This window comes from Oryx dammah, unplaced genomic scaffold (genome assembly GCF_014754425.2).
Source record: "Oryx dammah isolate SB20612 unplaced genomic scaffold, SCBI_Odam_1.1 HiC_scaffold_29, whole genome shotgun sequence".
NCBI classification, from domain to species: domain Eukaryota; kingdom Metazoa; phylum Chordata; class Mammalia; order Artiodactyla; family Bovidae; genus Oryx; species Oryx dammah.
Genome location: NW_024070213.1, coordinates 93,319,985 through 93,340,864, shown reverse-complemented (window position 1 = coordinate 93,340,864; position 20,880 = coordinate 93,319,985). Strand labels below are relative to the sequence as shown.

Below are 20,880 nucleotides of genomic sequence, written 5' to 3'. Positions count from 1 at the left end.
AGTGTCTTAACTGATGTGTTTTGGTGCTGCAGAAACTCAGGGTTAGAGGAAGACAGAAATTGAAGAGAGGGATAAAACATGCCTATGCCAAGACTTATTATTCTATGTCAGGTTTCATAGTGAAAACTATCCAACTGTGAAGCCTCAGGACTGCTCTAGACGCCCACCATCATTTCAGACTCTTGGCTTTGTTTCTTGGACTCCAAATGACCAAGACCACTCATGGCATGACAAGCCCCAAGGGACAACATGTGATGATTGGGGCTGATGCTCCTAGATCCAGGGAGATTTGCAGTCAATCTGCAGCCACCTCTATGTGCTGAAGATCCCCTTTACCTAGAGGGCTTCATGGCTTGGCTGGGTTTTCAATTCATTAATGACTAGAAAGGTAATGTCCCTTCCTGTTTCACAATGAGTTATTGTCTATAACACCATCCCTACTTTTCTTTGGCTTTCTCTCTTCTGGAAATTGGCACAGTTCATTAATTGAATCATGAGAAATGGTAGAGATCCAATTTGCCATTGGCAATCCAAGAGGCAAATTCCAGATTCCAGTAGTCAGTTGCAGAATCAAATTTTCAGAGATTTCATTGCTAGGACATTTTGTGAAACCAATTTACCATAACAATAATAGTTAACATTTATAGATGCTTTTTGAGTGCCAGTAGCTATGATAAGCATTTGTATTCATTTACACCTTTAATGCTCACAACATCACCAATGGCATAAGTATTCTTAATGTTGCCATTTTAAGATGATGAGGTTGGGAATAGTTAAGTTTAAATCGAGTCAGTTAATAAGTGGCAGAGCCAAGATGAGAACCCAGAGTAGTGAAATCTAAGGCCTGAGCTCTGATCCACTCTGCTATATTGTCCCCTGTGGAGAGTTGGCATTTTTATTCTGATTATTTTTCTCTATTGGACATCCTTCCTCATCCCTGAAATAAGAGTTTGAACCAAATTAAGATTTACTTAAGCCAAAGTTTTGATCAGATTATGAATTGACCTTAAAATTAGTTTCATGTGTAGGCATAGCTTAACCATGAAGCACTGGACATTCTCTCTCTGGTCTGACAGGCATAAGTTGCAAATTTTATGGCTCTAAAATAGTTTGAGTTTTAACTCAATAAATGAAAGAAAAAGCAGTGACACATTCTTGAAATTTAAATTGTAAGTATATCCTCTCTAAGTTACCATCAGGTTACAGGGTGATTTTCACAATGTTCACAGAAACTCAATGGTGTTGCTACTATGTTAACACATAAATTTATTTCCAAGATGTTTAAGTGGCATATTGCAGAAAGTCAGCTGGATTTTGATTCTTAAAAATCTGGCAATGATGGAAATGCGTTTTGAATTTAAGTGAGAAGATCCTCCCTGCTAAAACAGCACTCTGATTAGATTCATTTCTAGAACTGCATTACTCACACATGGAAATGGTATAAATTTGTTACTAAACCATCTACAGATGGTAGGGTTTATCTTCCCCCAGTAAACACCAGAGGCTGTGATAGTGCACTTTAGAACAAATGGGCTCATTTCTGCAGCCTCTTCATATTTTGCACAGCAATGTCCTGCTCATTGAACTGGGTCCCTAGTTCTTGAAAACAAAGGCTATTTAACATTAGTGATTGCATCTTGAAAAAAAACTTGTTTTGTTATGAAGGATGATTGCTTTTCTATCCTGTCCTATTCAGCAAGATAAAGACTGCCATAACTCCATGAAGAATAGAGAAACTATTGAAATGACAGAATCCTAAGAATTGAGAAGTGCAGTAAGTGTCACCCAGGGGAAGCCTCTGCAGTCTCTGAGAGATGCTTATTTCCACTGCTCTGGCTGAATAACTTCTACAGATAAGATCCTTACCACCCTGTGAGATGACCAGTAAGAGTTTATTGAATGTGCCAGTCTCTGTGCTGGGTACTGGGGATTAGGAGGCAGACAATATACCCATTGCTGTCCTCCTGGTCTCTGCCCTCATGGAGTCAGTGTTCTAGCGGGGAAAAGGCAAGTAAGCAAGCAGTTATGGTACATATGGGCTGTTTTAGTCACCTCCCAGGCACCCTATTGTTGAGGAGGGATTCCCAGCCTAGGGTTATGGGGATGACTGAATATATGACCCTCAGCACTGGGCAGCTGAGACATAGCAGTTTAGCAACCACATATCCTCCTGGCGGGGTGGGTGGGGATTGGGGAAGATACCACATACCATACAAAGATGGCTCTCAGGAGCCGAGTGGAACCATCAGGGTCTGTGACAGGCAGGCTTGTAGTATCAAGAGGGTGAGGAGGCCCCTGGTTCCTGCAGGAGGATGTGACTGGCATGTTTGAATAGTTCGTCAGCTGGCAGGGAACTGAAACCCACTGCTCAAGGATAAGCAGGAGCTGCACCTGGGGTGGGGGTAGGGGTTGATAAAGAGGGCTATTTGATTAGGGAGGTTATCTATCCACAGGAGCAGAGTGGGGAGGGGACCTTGCCATTATGCCGTTTGAGGCCTCCCTGATTTCATCAGATGTCAAGGCAGCAGGCAAAAATACTGAGTGTCAAATTTAGTTCTTACACCATAAGGAATTCTATGATTTGGGGATGGGGCCTAGGCAGAGGAGATCGGGGCTGACATTCCTGAAAAAGAGAACATTTAAACAGAGACCCAAAGAATGAATTGGAATTAGACATTCCCAAAGGTGGGTTTTCAACTACAGAGCAGAGAGGTGAGAGAGAGCCCAGACTGTTCATATGAAGGGGTGAGGCCGACTGAGAGAAGTTAGCCCCGCAGATTCTCCCCGCAGGCCTGCAGGCAGGCAAGAAGAGAGAGGAGGGGAGCCTCATCAGGGCCGTCATGTAGAGCCTACCTGTCCACAGCATCAGACAGGTGACCTCTGTGAGCCGGAGGAAGGGCATACAGCAGGCGTGGCACAGACTGGGAGGCCTTGGAGACAAAGTCCCAATCCACATGGGAGGCCCTTTCCATGTGGGGGCCTGTGCCCAGCATTACCAGATACCCCGATTTTTCCAGAGAAGCCATACGTTGGGATTTGTAGACAGCTTTCAAATTTATAGACATTGGCTCTGCTGGAGATTTATATTAAAAAAAAAAAAATCACTGTGAGAGCCAAGCAAAACCTATGATCCCACAGGCTTCTGATGAAGCTGGCTTCTAAGAAAAAACTTGAAAGCCACGAGAAAGAGTTGAGGGTCTAGGTCTACTGTATAGGAGCCACGAGAAAGAGTTGAGGGTCTAGGTCTACTGCAAAGCCATGGGAGATTTAGGAGCCATGGGGGTCTGCTGCACAGCTTCGTAAGGGGCCAGGGCAGGACCACACCTGTGTGTGAGAAGGATGGCAGCCACTGAAGGCCAGGTGGATGGCAGTATCTCTGTCTGACCTGGGCACGTGACTGTGAAGATGGAGGAAAGCTGTTTTCATTCCAGAATCGTGTAGGAGGTAGAAGCGATAGGACTTGGATGTCTTGGGGAGGGTGGGGGAAAGGAGTCAGATCTTTGACTTATCACAGTATCAGGCAGTCTGTTAGAAATTCTATATGTTGAAGGCCATCAGGACTCAGCCTGAATCTTTTCCTCATTATTCCATATGTAGGGGCTGAGGTGGGTAGTAATTGATAGTGTGAAAAGTGCAAAGTTCTTTCAGCCTAAAACTTTGAAACCAGAGTGAATATGATTTGTGGGGAGCAATAAATTTGCTTGCTGAGCCATAGGCTAAGATTTAATCGAATTTGCATGTTCTGAGTTTTCATAAAGTGATACAGGAGCCAAGCTACCCCTCAGAGGCATGCTGGGTGCCATGGGGATTCCGGGCAGTGATTAGAAACATGCAAGGCAGGTACTTCACTTGGATGGTTATTCAAATTTCTTATCAGAAGTTTATATCAAGCTGAGTGAGGGGGGTAGGTTCTCTGCCTGTGACTGAACATGACTAATTTAGCCATTTCTCCACATTCCAGAGAGATGAGAATTTAACACAGCCCCCCCCCCCCGATAAATTCCCTTGGTATAATTTAGATTTTTCCCTCAGATACAAATGCGTAAGTTGTTTTAGCCTCCCAAGTATAGACAAGTAAGGGGGTCAGCATCCTGCTTATATAAAGGAGGCAAGTGCCTTAAATGTACCTCTATACTCCCAAACTGTGAACAACAAAAACTAGTTTAGCAGACACGAACAGTAGGCCTATGCAAAGAAGATTCTTGGAGATTCTTCTTTTCTAGAAAAGATTTTTCTTTTCTAGAAAAGCTGGATCCTAGGTATGTATGGAAGATGAGAAAGGGCAAAGGATAGTCCAGAGCACACAGGAGATCCTCAGCTTGTCCCAGGTCTAGCAGGAAAATCAAACACATGTCAGTGGGAACTCTTTCATCCTCCAAATGAAATGGAATAAACCCTGGGTGCTGATTATTTTTTGGTCTTTCTTATTCTATTGTGTTGCTTTTTCTTAACAAAACAAGTTTATTGTAGAAGATTAGAAAATAGTTCATTGTGAAAAAATTACAGAAGTAGATACATAGAAAGGAAAAGAAGGAAGGAAAGGATTTGAGAGACTGGAGAGAGGAGAGCTCTAGTAATTCCAACACCCAGAGGTAACCTCAGTGAACATTGGATGTATATCTTTTCAGTGTTTTTTTTTTTCAGTAGATCCATGTATTATTAATTTTTTCCAAGAGTGGAGTTCTACTCTTAATAGGGTATAAGAATATCAGTCAACCTGCTTAGGTAATTTGATTTATATCATAAACTTGCATTCTCTTGGGGGAGCAGAAATGGAAATATAATTTCAGCTCAAAAATGTCCTCACTTGCTCCACTGCTCAGTTGCCAGTCCACGCAGGGCACCGTTGAGTCCTTTCTTATTCAAACTGCTGATCCTCCAGACCCCCATCCTTTTAACTATGTTTGTTTCCCTCTTGAGTCACACTCAGCTGCAAGAAACTTAGTGAGCTTGTCCAAGGGGCCCTATTAATTGCACATCACTCTCAGACACAGAGGGCAATTCACTAGGGCCCAGGACATGCTCCCTGTTTACGTAAACCCTTCCTGCACACACACACACACATCTCTGGGCCATTTCTTCCTCTGGCTTTCTACCACCTGCCCAGCCTGTGCCTGAGAAGAGAATGCAGGTTCCTCTTTCCCAGAGTTCTGCAAATGCCCAAGGAATTGTGATTTCCCTGCTTAGTTGACCCCTCCACCTCGCATTAGAAGAATATTCAGATTTCCTCCTTCTCATGGGATCTTCCAAATCTGTTATTCATGCTCTGAATTTTTATTGTCACTATTGTTCCTTTTAAGGACTTTTAAAAGAAAAAGTCAGGAGAGGGTCCCATTTTCTCTCATCTGCTGTTCAATACCCGTCACTCTGGCAAAAACTTCATATGGCCTCATTTGAGGCGTTAAAGTGTTAGTCACTCAGTCGTGTCTGGCTCTTTGTGACCCCATGGACTGTAGCCCATCAGGCTCCTCTGACCATGGAATTCTGCAGGCAAGAATACTGGAGTGAGTTACCATTTCATTTGAAGAGTAGAAGGGATGAAATATCAGAAAAGTGGAAGGAATGCCAGATAGAATTTTAGAGCGAGGTCATTCCACTGTGCTTACAGGAACTTAGGTTCCAATTCCTCCAAGCAGGCTGGGAGGTGGCAACCTGGAGGAGAGCTTTCTAAGAGGAGGTGTGGGGGAGAGGGGCAGTCCTTGGCTATTCGTTCTACCTGTGGTCCATGCTCTTGCCCATCTGGATGCAAACTTACAGGGGACTTCCTTGGTCCTGGTCCTTGGCCCCTGGAGCCCAGAGCAAAGGTATCCATCCAGGAAGAGCTGAGTTTTTTTACCTCACCTATCACCTGCACTGTGAGGGCGGAGGAGGGACCCCTTGAAGGAATATAATCTCTTGGAGAAAAATGCACTTTTCAACACTAATGTAAATATGATTCATGCGATTCCTGAAGCCAGGCTCCATTTATGTCCCTAGTTCGGAAACATAAGCTGGAGGTTCTTACTTATCCTCCATCCCAGAAGGAGACCCTGAGCTGGGCTTGGTCCTGCTCCAGCATCTGAAGTAGAAACCACAGCCTTGAGATGGTGCCAAGGCAGCCAATTAAGAAGGTGTTGATGACACTTCCCAGGAACATTTATCTAGATGTTTAACTTTGACCAAAAGTTTAAGCTTCTAATAAACCCCAGGAACCTCACATTTTCCAGGAAATAGTGCCTGGACTCCTAAAAACTTCCAAGAAACTCCGATTCTCAGAAGGCTTTGCAGCCTTCAAACTCACCCACCCATTCAACCTTTCTGGACAAAAACAAAGGCAATGAAAATGGTGCTTTCTCTCATTCCCGGAGAGTTAGGATGACTAAAGTCAGATGAGAAGCCTTGGCCGCTGGGTAGCACAGGATTGGCACTGACAGCAGCAGCTGGATCTGTCAGCCCAAGAGCCTGGGGCTGGTGCTGGCCAGGCCTGGTTCCCTCCATCCGGAATTTTCTCAGGGTCCTTGCTTCACTCTGTCTTATTCAAAATGACCACAGGCTAGCTCTTGACATCTGAACGTATATGACCATCAACCCAGCAATCTTATTGGACCCCTGCAAGTGGACTTCCATCTCTTCCATCTCCATCTTACAGGTGAGAAAAGTCTCAGAGGAGCCAAGGGATTCATAAACCAGCAGACTTGAGCCTGGGTTCTGACCCACATTTGGATTTCTCAAGAGTAGGTGGGAACAAGAGAAGATCTCACAACGTCAATCTCCCCAGACCCTGGGGTGATCCAGAAAGTGCAAGAGGAGGGGCCAAGTTGAGTGGGAACCCGGAGGAAAGGGGTATTGAGGGTCCTGGGATAGCAATTTTTTTTAATCAAGTTGTGCAAAAGTAATTGAATAATTTTACAACTGGTACAGCAAACCTGGTATGTAACAGCAAATATGAACCCTGGTCATAAACACATTAACTGAGATATCCAGTGGTTGGATAAAAGTGGGAGGGATCCACTCTCGGGCTACAGAGTGGAAGGACTAACAAGATGGTCCATTAGACCATCAGAACGTGAGGAAGGGAAGGGCATCTCAAGGCATTTCAGGGAGGCTGGAGGGCAACAAGCAGCAGGATCTGCAAACTGTTGTGGGGTCCAGGGTTGGGGCAGCAGGGAGAACACTTACAAGACCTGAAACTGGAGGGACACACAAAGAGTTGGTCTGTGACATCTTGACGGGAATTTAGATAAAACATTCCTATGTTTTGGACACGTGGACATTTGTGGGTTGTTTCTTGACTCTAAAGCACAAACTATTAAACTTTGAAAAATTTTTTTAGACTTAATATTCTTTAAAACAGACACCTTCATTCCATCATGTTCTCCACTGCATCTTTGGTGCCTCCTGTGCCCCTAAGCATAGGGTCCCTGCTCAGCAGTCCTCACTGATGCTGTCTCCCTCCGTCATCTCACCTCCCAACAATCTTGCTGGAACTGGATCCCCTTTTAAAACCTCAGACTGCTTAGGTGAGCACCAGACTCCGGCCTGCCTATTCCCAGACCCCTCTCCCCGTGGGCCGGAGACTGCTCTCCTTCTTCAACCAGGGGTGGTGGATTTGCTGTGAATCAAGTTATCATGCCACATATTCCTACCTGCTTTTAATATACCTTCCTTTTATACTTTTATCTAATACTTTTAAATAATATGTATATCTTGTATATAATACCTTTTAATTATATATATATATATATATATATACCTTTTTTATAATACCTTTTACTAATATCTTCCTTCACCTGGATTCCCACTGCCTCAGTCAGTCCACTGAATTGAAACCCATTATACACCAGCTCCTGCAGGAAGCACACCAGGGGTCAACGTGGATACCATTCCCCTCGGGGTGCAGGGCTGAGCCAGGCACATTCCCTAGTTCTCCACTCCTGTGCCATCAGTTCCAAATATTCCATGTGGCCTACTCTTCCCTACTTCACTCTCCTTAAGGAAGACACATCACGTATTATGTAAGGCTGCCCTAAGTTACAAAACAAGGACAAGCCAACTGAAGTCATGCTTATCTGAACAAAATGTCCAACTCTCAATGCAAATATTTAGGTGAGTTCCATCTTTGTGATCTTGAGTGCTCTGAAGGAGAAGGTCCACAGTGCAAGAGCCAAGTGGAGACATATCTTCAGTGCAGGGAGGCATGTGATGAAGTCCTTGTCTTTTGCCAGTTCTTGTCTACTCATTTTTAGCCCTGATGACCTAGGTTTATAGACACAGAGAGGAAATAAGATGTAGTAGAAAAATCATGACTGGATGTCCTGAGGCCTGAATTTTCATCCTGGTTGTGTGTACCCCACCCCAGCTGTGTTGCTCCACTTCAAATCCCTTCTCCTCTTTTAAGACTTCAGTTCCTTAACCTTAAACAGGAGACTGGGCGGGGGGGGGGGGGGGGCTGGTTGACACTCTTTCTAAGTTGATGATTCTCATTCTTCTTGTGTTTGCAGCCTACTTTCAAAGAGCAAACTATGATGTAGCAATATTAAAAACTTTAAAAGACTCAAAACAACACTAAAAATGCCAGCAATCACTAAATACAATTCTCCAGCAGGGCAATGTCTCTCAGTGACTATAAAATCACCCACAGTTATGGTTCAATCTCTGGCTACGTTTCACCACTTTATGGTTTTTTGAGTGGAGCTGTTTACTGCCATGACCTGCTTCTCTTGTGGACCACAGAGTCGAAGCTTTCACATGTTCTGGAAGCTCCACAACCTTTCATTTGCCTGGGCTTGTTGACGTTGCACCCATGCCCCACAGGGCCTGTTTGTTCCAAGTCTCACTACCCACGTTTTCTCAAGGGCTCATCTGACGTACAAACTAAAACGTCTTAAGGACTCAGATATAACCCAAATGGTTTTCCACACTGAACAAAGTTTAAAAATTGAGAATGATGGCTCTGTGGGCCATGACAGCTATGAAGTTCTATATTTTCATGAATTTTGAAAAAGTAACATTTTGAGAAAAGAACTATATATTTGAGGTAGAGTACTTAATTAAAGCACCAAGTCCAAATCAGCTGAAGAAAGAAATCCTCATGGATGAAAAAGTGAGCTCAGAGAGCCCAGAGTGGCCCGAGGAGCTTGTCGAGTTTGAGAGGCATTAGCAAGAAAATGGGGCTTCCCTGGTGGCTCAGACAGTAAAGGATCTGCCTGCAGTGCAGGAGACTGGGGTTCAATCCTTGGATCAGGAAGATCCCCTGCAGAAGGGAACGGCTACCCACTCCAGTATTCTTGCCTGGAAAAATCTCATGGACAGAGGAGCATGGTAGGTTCCATGGGGTTGCAAAGAGTCAGACGCAACTGAGCAACTAAGCATATACACACACAGAAGAAAGATGAGCAGAATGAGTCACAGACAATGTGAGTAGCCAGATGGAGAATCTCAGTTTCTCTCCATTTCTAAAAGGTATATATTTTTTAGAAGCTGGCGTTTAGAGTTTTTGGTAATAGGAAGCAGTTATTTTTAGGTTCTGTTAAAAGATAAACTGAGGCACATTAGACATTTTGAGAGTTTATTTGAGCAAGTATCCAATCAGGCAACATCCAATCCGGCAGATGTGACCCTGGGTCCTGGGAACACAAGTGTGTGGGGTGTCCCGGCAGGTCTCATCCTGGTCACTAGAAGTATACAGGCCCTCCTTTCAGGGAGGAAAATACATTTTCCCTCTACCTTTTAGGGAGAACGCTTGGCTAAGACTCACTTTTCTCTAAAGCATCTCTTAAATGGATAGGCTTACTCAAATAAAGTTCTCAGCTGTGCCCACTGTAATTAAAGATTTTCGTAAGGTTTCCTAAAGTAAGGTTAACCTGCTCATTTAGCTTTAAAACAAAATTGTGTTCACCTGATTTGGAAGGACTGATGCTGAAGCTGAAATTCCAATACTTTGGCCACCTCATGCGAAGAGTTGACTCATTGGAAAAGACCCTGATGCTGGGAGGGATTGGGGGCAGGAGGAGAAGGGGACGACCGAGGATGAGATGGCTGGATGGCATCACTGACTCAATGGACATGAGTTTGGGTGGACTCGGGAGTTGGTGATGGACAAGGAGGCCTGGCGTGCTGCAATTCATGGTCAGCCCGCTTAGAGTGTGTCCTGTGTTCAGGAACCATGAGAAGCGTTGGAGGGGGTTACGTAGGAGACGATTGTGATTGGCTGTGTGTGTTTGAAGATTCCCAGGAGAGGGCTGGAAAAATTGTGTGTGTGTGTTGGTAAATCAGAGTCCGTGTGCAAGCCTGCTTTCTCTTTTATAGTGAATTATCTCTGGGTCAGGAAAAGTAAATCATGAGCTCAGGCACAGGATGTCTCTGGGAAGACCAATGACAGGCACAATGGCTGCTTCCTGGAGAGGAGCTGAACCCTGAGGGATAGAAATGGAAGGAGTCTGACTTTCCACTGTACACCTTTTAACATTTTTGAAATGATATGACTGTGTTATCCAATTAAAGTGTTTTTAAATCTGAGCATTGAAGAATTCCTTAAAGGGGATAGAGTCCTGTCCCCCTGGCAGTGGAGGAATCCTTCCTTTTCCCTGATGGACAGGCATCCCACTGTGTCCAAACACTTTCTTTGACAGTTCCAGGGCTGAGAAGTCAAGTCTGGAATTTGTTCTGACATTGAGCTGAACTCCATGTTCCCTCCCCCATGCCCTTTGCCCTCCCCATCGGTTCCAGCTCTTTCTTTGCAGTGCTGCGTCAGCTTCTTCCATTCCCCAGCCTGTAAGTCATTTGTAGGAAGCTCTTGCGGTTTCCCCAGTCAGAGGTCACAAGCAAAAAGCTGGCAGGTGAGGCAGGTGTTGTAAATGAGCAAAGCGGGCCTTGCCAGGTCCACGTGAGAGTGCACCTTCCACCTGGAGATGGCACACAACGAGGGCGGTAGATGCCATGGCAGGAGACGGAGAGAGGCAATGAGTGTGTGTGTGCTTGTGCAGGCACGTGTGCGTGCATGCTCATGTCTGACTCTTTGTGACCCCAAGGACTGTAGCCCTCCAGGCTCCTCTGTCCATGGGAATCTCCAGGCAAGAATACTGGAGTGGGTTGCCATTTCCTTCTCCAAGGGATCTCCCCAACCCAGGGATCGAACCCACTGGCAGGTGGATTCTTTACCATTGAGCTACTTGCAACTATTCCTCCCCAAGGAAATACTGCCCAGGAAGGAAGAGGGCCAGATATTGCCATTTCTTCTCAGGGACATCAGAAACTGAACATTTAAACAGATCAATTTAAAAATGTTGGCAGCTAGTTTTTTTAAAAATGTTGTGCAGAACAAGAAAAATGTATGCACAGCGTGTGGGGGCATGTGGATGGCAACCAGTTTACCATCCGCTCTGTGGTCTTTCTTCTGAGTACCATGAGAATATCTCACTTTGTATTTTTTTAAACATTTATTTATTTGGCTGCACCAGGTCTTAGTTGCAGCGTGCGGGATCTTTATCTGCGGCAGGTGTGATCTTGTTCCCTGACCAGGGATTGAACTCGGGCCCCCTGCACTGGGAGTACGGAGTCTTAGCCACTGGACCACCAGGGAAGTCCCTCCCTTTGTTGTGTTCTGGTTGGATTTGCAATGGGATGCTCGTGCCAGCACCACTGTCATCCACGGGAGCTGTTTATCAGTCTTGCTATAGCACTAGAGGTGGGAGTCAGGCGGCTGGGTTACAGTTCTGGTCCAAAGCACTGTGTGATCTTGGGGAAACACCAAAAGCACGTCTTCCTAGGTTTGCATTTCCTCAGTGTTAAAGTGGATCCTAACAGGGCTGCTTTACAGACTGTCTCGATGAGTTTCCCTTCTTTGCTGAGCTTCAGAAAGTTTTGGAGCTGGAAGTCTGAGATGGGTGCGGGTGTGGTTGGGTGAGGCCCCTCTTCTGGGTCGCAGGCGTCTCCTCCTGCCTTTGCCTGGTAGAAGGGCAAGGCTGCTTTCTCTGTTCATTATCCAGCCACAAGCTTGATTGTTTTCTGTTGGGGAATTGAAATAGGGCTCTTCACTTGGATAAGATAAGCAATCAGGGGCTTTTGCTAATGAACAGGGACTTAGCTCCAATTCACAACATCTTGAGAGACAGTTAGGCCATAACAGCATATTTACTACTAAACCGTGCCCAGGCAGGTATCTTGCCAAAGTTGCCTCCAGTACCCTGTCAGTCAGCTAGCTACCTCCTAAGAAATCCCTTTGGAGGAGTCTCGGCCCCTCTTCTCAGTGTCCCATGTCTTCCCCTCCAGTTCTGCAGAGTTCTTTCCCCAGCCAGAGGCCATGTGGACAACACTGGTGAGGTGGGAGGTAGACGGCCCCCCAGGATAAAGTGGTAGGAGATTCATGCTCTGTGGACCAAAAGTCTAAGATGACAATAGCAGGACAGTTAAGAGAGGAGGCTGGACCCTGCCCAGACCACGTATTTCTCCTTCTCGAGGTCAGGAGACCTCCCTGACTACATACAGATGGGCAAAGCAGTTACTTGGAGGGCAAAGCAGTTACTTGGAGGTCAAAGGAGAGTGATGCCAAGAGATACTCTACCCATATGCCTCTGCAGTAGAACCCATCTTGGCCAAGAGTTGTGTGTGCACACATGGGAGAATCCTGAGATATACAAAATATGGACTCTGAACCAGACAAATCAAAATGACTGGCCAAAGGAAACCAGAAGAAATACCCCATAAAGGTAATTCAAGCTGCCATGAGGGTGTGACTCAGGGACTCTGCCTCTGGAGTCTGCCCATGTGTCTATCAACACATACTGTACTCTTCTTCCTTTTAATAAATACTTGTTTCATTCCTTTCTGTCTTTGTGGGAATTCTTTTCTGCAAAGTTGATGGGTAGGGTCTGATCACTTCCCTGGTGGTTCAGTGGTTAGGATTTGGTGCTCTCATCATTGTGACCCAGCCTCAGTCTGTGCTCGGGGAACTTGAGCCCTGCTTCAAGCTGCTGCAGCTGAGGCCACCTGAAATCAAGGGGACCCCAGCTCACCCTGCCTCTCTTCCACCTGTCCTCTTCCCCATCTTATTCTGTCTTGTCTCTCCAGGCACTCTAACATGCCTCCCATCTGTAAATACTATCAGGAGTCTTTAAAGACAGAGCATTTTTCAGTTACTCCTAGTTTTCTTTTTCCTCTCTCCTGCTAACCCCTGTTCGGTTCAGTTCAGTCGCTCAGTCGTGTCCGACTCTTTGCAACCCCATGAATCGCAGCACGCCAGGCCTCCCTGTCCATCACCAACTCCTGGAGTTCACTCAGACTCACGTCCATCGAGTCCATGATGCCATCCAGCCATCTCATCCTCTGTCATCCCCTTCTCCTCCTGCCCCCAATCCCTCCCAGCATCAGAGTCTGTTCCAATGAGTCAACTCTTCTCATGAGGTGGCCAAAGTACTGGAGTTTCAGCTTTAGCATCATTCCTTCCAAAGAACACCCAGGGCTGATCTCCTTCAGAATGGACTGGTTGGATCTCCTTGCAGTCCAAGGGTGTCTCAAGAGTTTTCTCCAACACCACAGTTCAAAAGCATCGATTCTTCGGGGCTCAGCTTTCTTCACAGTCCAACTCTCACATCCATGCATGACCACTGGAAAAACCATAGCCTTGACTAGATGGACCTTAGTCAGCAAAGTAATGTCTCTGCTTTTGAATATGCTATCTAGGTTGGTCATAACTTTTCTTCCAAGGAGTAAGTGTCTTTTAATTTCATGGCTGCAGTCACCATCTGCAGTGATTTTGGAGCCCCCCAAAATAAAGTCTGACACTGTTTCCACAGTTTCCCCATCTATTTCCCATGAAGTGATGGGACCGGATGCCATGATCTTCGTTTTCTGAATGTTGAGCTTTAAGCCAACTTTTCCACCCCTGTTAGAGTTGAGTAAAAATTAGCAATTATAGCATTTATGTACCATCCATGCCCAATTGCCATACAGCACAGTAAAGATGACTGCACATCTGTGATAGTTGATTTTATCCATCAAGTTGACTGGATCAGGGGATGCCCAAAGGTGTGGTTAAATGTTACTACTGAGTGTGCCTGTGAGGGTATTTCCTGAAGAGATTAGCATTTGAATCAGTGGACTGAGTAAAGTGGATTGCCCTCCCCAGTGTGGGCGTGCATTAGGCAATCCACTGAGGTCTGCCATAGAACAAAAGATGAAGGAAGGAAGCATTCCCACTCTCTACCTGACTACTGAGAGGGGACATAAATCTCCTGCCCTCAGTATTCTTGGTTCTCAGGCCTTCAGATGACGACTAGAATATACACCATTGACTCCATATCTTAGCCTTCTGATTGCTCTACCAGCTTCCCCAGGTCTCCCGCCTGCAGATGGTGGCACTTCTCAGTGTCCATAATCTCAGTCTCCTTCTCAGCCAATTCTTTATAGAGTATGGTGTGTGTGTATATATGTGATGTATAGAGTATATATGTGAGTCTATACGTGATATATAGAGAGAGTATATATGTGATGTACTATATAAGATATTATATATGTATTTACATATATTTCTATGTGTATGCATACATATTTACATATGCATTACAGATTCACTGTAAGGAGTTGACTATAGGATATAGAATATATGGGATATATATGGATCATTGGTTCCATTTCTCTGGAGAACTCTAATACAGCATCATTAACTGTGTTGGACTAATTTGGGCTTCAGTTAAATTGTCACGGTACCATGTTGCCTGTACGTGTTCCATCTTTGTTGCTGTTGCTTATATAGACTGGCTGTTTTTATACAACTTTAAGGAAAATGTAAGGCAAGGGTCACAGGTCACAAAGTTGTAGCTAAGCTGTGCCTCATCTCAAAATACTATGGGTTGGTAAAGACGGTTGTTGAAGTGAAAGTTGTTCAGTCGTGTACCACTTTGTGACCACATGGACTAAACAGTCCATGGGATTCTCCAGGCCAGAATACTGGAGTGGGTAGCCATTCCTTTTTCCAGGGGAGCTTCCTAACCCAGGACTCCCACATTGCAGGTGAATTCTGTACTGTCTGAACCACCAGGGAAGCCCAAAGATGAGTGTTAGGCACCGATTAAAGTTAGAACTATTAGTGGGCCCCTAGAAGACATCCTGTTGAATGAATGGGTAGGAATGTGGAGTTGCAATGCTAAGATTAATACCCATTAACAAAAGCAGAGTGAGGCTTGCTCTGGGTAGTAAGGAATTCCTCCCGAGAGGAAAGAGTCCAGATGCTTGCATCCACGCTGGTACCTCAGTTGATGGCACAGGAAAGAGAGTTTCCAATAAAAAATTGATGGGGCTATGCAATGAGCCCTTAGCCTCTGAAGTTCTTGTCCCAAGTTGCCGTAAGGAAGGGATATAAGAATGTAAAGAGCAGGCTCCCATTTCAAAGTCTAAAAAGTATGAAAATATCTTAGAGGCGTAGCCTCTTCTAAATTCCAGGACTTTGGCAAGGGGTAACAGTGTGAAGAGGCTTTCTTGGTGGCTCAGAGGTTAAAGCGTCTGGCTCCAATGCAGGAGACCTGGGTTCGATCCCTGGGTTGGAAAGATCCTCTGGAGAAGGAAATGGCAACCCACTCCAGTATTCTTGCCTGGAGAATCCCCTGGACGGAGGAGCCTGGTAGGCTACAGTCCACGGGGTCGCAAAGAGTCGGGCATGACTGAGCGACTTCACCTTCAACAGTGTGAAGAAAGCTGAGCGCTAAAGAATTGATGCCTTTTTTTTTTTTTTAATTATGAACTTTAGTTAAGAGCAATGAGAGATGAACTGAAGGACTTGGACATATACAAGAACTGATGCTTTTGAACTATGGTGCTGGAGAAGACTCTTGAGAGTCCCTTAGACTGCAAGGAGATCCAACCAGTCCATCCTAAAGGAGACCAATCCTGGGTGTTCATTGGAAGGACTGATGCTGAGGCTGAAACTCCAGTACTTTGGCCACCTCATGCAAAGAGTTGACTCATTGCAAAAGACCCTGATGCTGGGAGGGGTTGGGGGCAGGAGTAGAGGGGGACGACAGAGGATGAGATGGCTAGATGGCGTCACCAACTCGATGGACATGAGTTTGGGTGGACTCCGGGAGTTGGTGATGGACAGGGAGGCCTGGCGTGCTGCGATTCATGGGGTTGCAAAGAGTCGGACACGACTGAGCAACTGAACTGAACAATGATATAGCAGCCAAGGAAAATGTCCATATGAACTGAACTGGGGGACAAGGTAACAACAGATCTCAGGAAGTACACAGAAAACCGGACTCCCACAGTAACCACAGATGAAGGTAGTAAGCCACATGGGGAACTGGAATACGTGGAAACAGCTGGAGGGGCTTGTAGTCTCAATTATCTTAGAGGGTTGAGGCTCAGGGTCACTCATGTTGACTGACACCAGTGCTTTCAGTCATTTATTTTTTTATTTGAAAAAAAAATAGGCTTGTTTAAAAATCTTGCAGGTGTCAGGCTCAGTGGATGTGTTGACCTTGGTCAGGGATCTGGAATAAGTGGAAATCTGCCTGCAATGCAGGAGAACAGGGTTCAATCCCTGGTTTGCGATGATCCCCTGGAGAAGGAAATGGCAATTCTTTCCACTGTTGCCTTGAGAATCCCATAGACGGAAGAGCCTGGCAGGCTACAGTCCTTGGAGTCACTAGAGTTGACCCAACTGAGCCAGGAACCAGTGAATCTATTCTGTAAAGGGCCAGCTGGTCAACTCTGATGTTATATCACAAAGGGAGCCATAGATAATAAGTAAACAAATGTTTGCCTATTGAATGTATTCCAATAAAACTTTATAGAAACAGGTGGTGGGCCAGATTTGGCCCATGGCCCATTTGTCATTTGCTAATCCCAGGTTTAGAGGAACAGTCTCAGGCTGTTCTCTGATGGCTCTCCAGATCTAATCTATAGCCCTTTCCACCCTGCTCTCTATCTCAAGTGGCTGACTTCTGCAAACTGTGTCACCCAGGACTCCCCACCCTCTGGCTTCTGATTAGATTTGGCCAATAGGAGTCACTGGCAAGAGATCAGGAGTTGGGGGGTAGAGAGGGTGGAGGAATTGAGCCCATCTGCTTCCTATCTTTTGGGCTGTGCGTCGGCAGTGGCTGTGTCCCTCTTCCTGTGGTCGCAGCTCTGACTGGTGTTTTGTTCCTGTGGCTGTGCCTCTCATGCAGGTCCAGGCTTGGCTCCCTCCCCTGTCCTTCAGCCCTAGGAGTGGTACTGGTTCCCCTCTATCCCCAGTCCTGAGAGTGTCTCCATTCCTTGTTGGTTTCCATACTGTTGCCCACACCTCATGTGTGGTCCCTTCATTAAACTCTCTTCAAATCTCCCTTCAAGCGTGCCATCTCTTCTCTGCTGGAGAGTGTCTGATCATGCCCTTGTTGTGGACAGTCACTATTTCTAGGTGTAACAGTGCTGGTTCCAACCTCAAATGATCTAGGCCAATCAGAGCCCTGAATCACCCAGGCCATAGTAACTGTTGCTCAAATGTTCTCATAAACCAAGTTGTTCGCATCGAAGGGAATAACAATAGTTATGTAGATGCTACCAGGAAGTGCTCTCTACTTGAGCCTGGGATTATATGAATTTGGAGTTCCCAGTAGCTATTTCGTGAAGCTTGAATACAAGGCCCAGTGCCAAGATGGCAAAGTCCAGAGGTGATCTTGTTTGAGGTCCTGGAACTAAATCCACTCCTCTGTGTTTTTTTCAATGAAACAATAAAGTTCCTTGTATTTCCTTAAGCCAGCTTGAATGGAAGTTTCTGCCATTCATATCCTAAAGCTTACCTTATAAAAACAAAACCTGTGACCACTTTAGACAAATTTCATTTTACTGACTGAATTATCTGCATAGAAAACCAGTCCTGTTTCCTCATTGGATTAAATACAGTTCAATAGAGTTCAATATACTGGGTTTCAGCAGTGACAGCAGGTAGGGAGTTGATTTGCCATCTTCCCCCTTCCAAAAGGAGATAACTAGAGCCCAGCGACTATTTGCAGTTACTGCCTCCCATGCCAGACAGACACACCTCCCAAGCCATAATCTCACTCACTTTGAGGCTGGAGAGTAGCACAAAGAGAAGAATTTTCCTCTGAGTGAATGAGGAGAGCGGCGCCATCGTTGGCAAGACAACAATGGCCCAAACAATGGCCCCACTCTTCTCATTCACTCAGAGGAAAACAAGTTGAAGCCTGGTGTTTATTAACTGTTGTAAACAAATTGTGAATTTGTGCCAGTAACCAAAATAGAGACAACTGGGCATAATAAACATTAATTCTCAAAGAGATCCTCTAACAAATAACCTAAAAGATCCTTTGTGGACTCCAATGTGTTGATTATATTATTACTAAAACTTATTCTGCTCATTGACTCGTTTAAGAATTCGTTGAGTGAATGTCAGCCTGGTGCAGTACAGGCAGGGCAAATAGTTTTCCTTTCTCGTGCCAATTACAGTTGTGGCTGCCCAGTGGGCTGTGTTGAGAAAGAATGTGAGGCTAAATCTGGGTTCAATAAGAATGAATATTATAGGCAATTAAATGTGTCTTTGGTGGAATTGGAAGAAAGGGGTGCCCAAGGAATTTGTCATCTCTATGAGTTGAAAAACTCATTGTCTAGAATGAGAAGAAGTAGATTTGGAATAAGTCACTTCCAGTCTATGTGCTTTTATTTCTGCATTTGTGAAGTTGGGGAATTGATCTAAAAAACTTACCAGCATTCCTCATTGTTTCCCTTATTCATCTATACGTTTTATTTTTTTAAAGTTGAAATATAGCTGATGTACAGTATTATGTTAGTGTCAGGTATAGTACATAATGATTTGATATTTGCATGCACTATAAAAATTGGATTGTAACTGATTGAATTGAAAACCACTGGACCAGAGGGTTCTAAAGTCCCTTTTTGCTTTAAAATTCTGTTAACCTATCAGATTACTTAGTCTGATGCCTTCATTTCTACAGGTGGGTAAACTGAAGCCCTCTAAGTCTTTCATGCATTGCATTCAGCCAGTTTCTATTGACTACCTCCTCACGGTGTGGATACACGGTGGACAAAAATCTGATCCCTGTCTTCAAGCAGTCTTCAGCTTGGCAGCCAAGATGAGGTATATACCAAGATATGCCAAGAAATAAAAAATAGAAAACCCCAGGGCTGGTTAGTAGCTCAGCTGTATCTAGAACCCACCGTTGCTTTGAAGACTGGTTCATCTTTTATGCGTGGTACTCCCTGGGCCTGAGGTGGGGCCTGGATTCTGAGGCTAGAAATGTTTCTGTCTATCTGTGATCATTGGAGAGGGGTAGACTGGGAGGAATATACCCGCAGCCAAAAGAAAACGATTTTAGTTTACTCTCTCCTTTTTCCCCGCAGAATAACAGAAGCCTAGGAGTGGCTCCAGTACTCTTGCCTGGGAAATCCCATGGACGGAGGAGCCTGGAAGGCTGCAGTCCATGGGGTCGCTAAGGGTCGGACACGACTGAGCAACTTCACTTTCGCTTTTCACTTTCATGCATTGGAGGAGGAAATGGCAACCCCCTCCAGTATTCTTGCCTGGAGAATCCCAGGGACGGGGGAGCCTGGTGGGCTGCTGTCTCTGGGGTCACACAGAGTCGGACACGACTGAAGCAACTTAGCAGCAGCAGCATGAAATGATCACAATAAATCTGGTAACCACCAGTCACCATACAAAATTATTGTAATATGACTGACCACATTCCATATGCTATATATTACATCCCCATGACTTATTTATTATTATGTAACTGGAAGGTTGTACCTCTTAATCTCCTTCACCTGTTTCATCTACCCAGCCTCCCCTGCCTTCTGGCAACCATTTGTTCTCTTTATCTGTGAGTCTGTTTTCATTTTGGTTTGTGTGTTTGTTTTTTAGATTCCACATAAGCGATATCATGTGGCATTTGCCTTTTTCTGACTCATTTCATTTAGCACGATACCCTCTACATCACCCATACTGTTGCAAATGGCAAGGTTTCACTATTTTTATGGCTGAGTAATGTTCCACTGGTTGTACCACCATATCTTCTTTATCCATTTGTCTATAGATGGACACTTCAGTTGTTTCTATATCTTGGCTATTGTAGATAATGCTGTAATGAACTTGGGGTGTATATATCTCTTTGAATAAGTGTTTTTGTTTCCCCCAGAGAAACACCCAGAAGTGAAATTGCTGGATCATATGGCAGTTCTATCTTTAGCTTTTTGAGGAATCTCCGTACTGTTTTCCACAGTAGCTGCGCCAGTTTACCATCCCCCTCCAACAGTGCACAAGGGTTCCCTTTCCACACACCGTCACCAACACTGATTATTTGTTGTCTTTTTGATGATAGCCCTTCTGACAGATGTGACGTGGTATCTCATTGTGGTTTTGACTTGTAAATCCCTAATGATCAGTGATGTTAATCATCTTTTTGTGTATCTGTTGGCCATCTGTCTTCTTTGGAAAATGTCTATTCAGGTCTTCTGCCCATTTTTAAATTGAGTCCTTTTTTTTTTTTTTTAATGTTGTTGAGTTGTATGAGTTCTTTGTATTTTGGAATCTTTCCCCTCATCAGAGATACGTTTGTAAATATCTTCTCCCATTCAGTAGGCTGTCTTTTCATTTTGTTGATAGTTTCCTTCACTGTGTAAAAGCTTATATGGTCAATTAATCTAAGACAGCCTCTTCAATAAATGGTGTTGAGAAAACCTGATAGCAACATGTGAAAGAATCAAACTGGACGACTTCCTTACACCATACACAAAAGCAAACTATTAAAGACTTAAATAGAAGACCTGAAGCCATAAAACTCCTAGAAAAAAAAATATGTATGCATTCTTTTATTCATTGACTGAGGCTTAGCAGCTGTGGTTGATATTTATCTTCATATTCGGGGTGATTTTCCATTTTATGAATGCAGT

The 20,880-nt window shown here is 44.7% G+C and overlaps 1 long non-coding RNA gene across 1 annotated transcript; it reads left to right on the top strand.

Annotated features, from left to right (window-relative positions):
• Positions 1-2,582: 2,582 nt before the first annotated feature.
• LOC120858372 lies at positions 2,583-4,501 on the top strand. The gene is made up of 2 exons (XR_005719849.1): positions 2,583-3,196; positions 3,244-4,501. It is a non-coding gene; the product is annotated as an uncharacterized LOC120858372 (long non-coding RNA).
• The last annotated feature ends 16,379 nt before the right edge of the window (positions 4,502-20,880 follow it).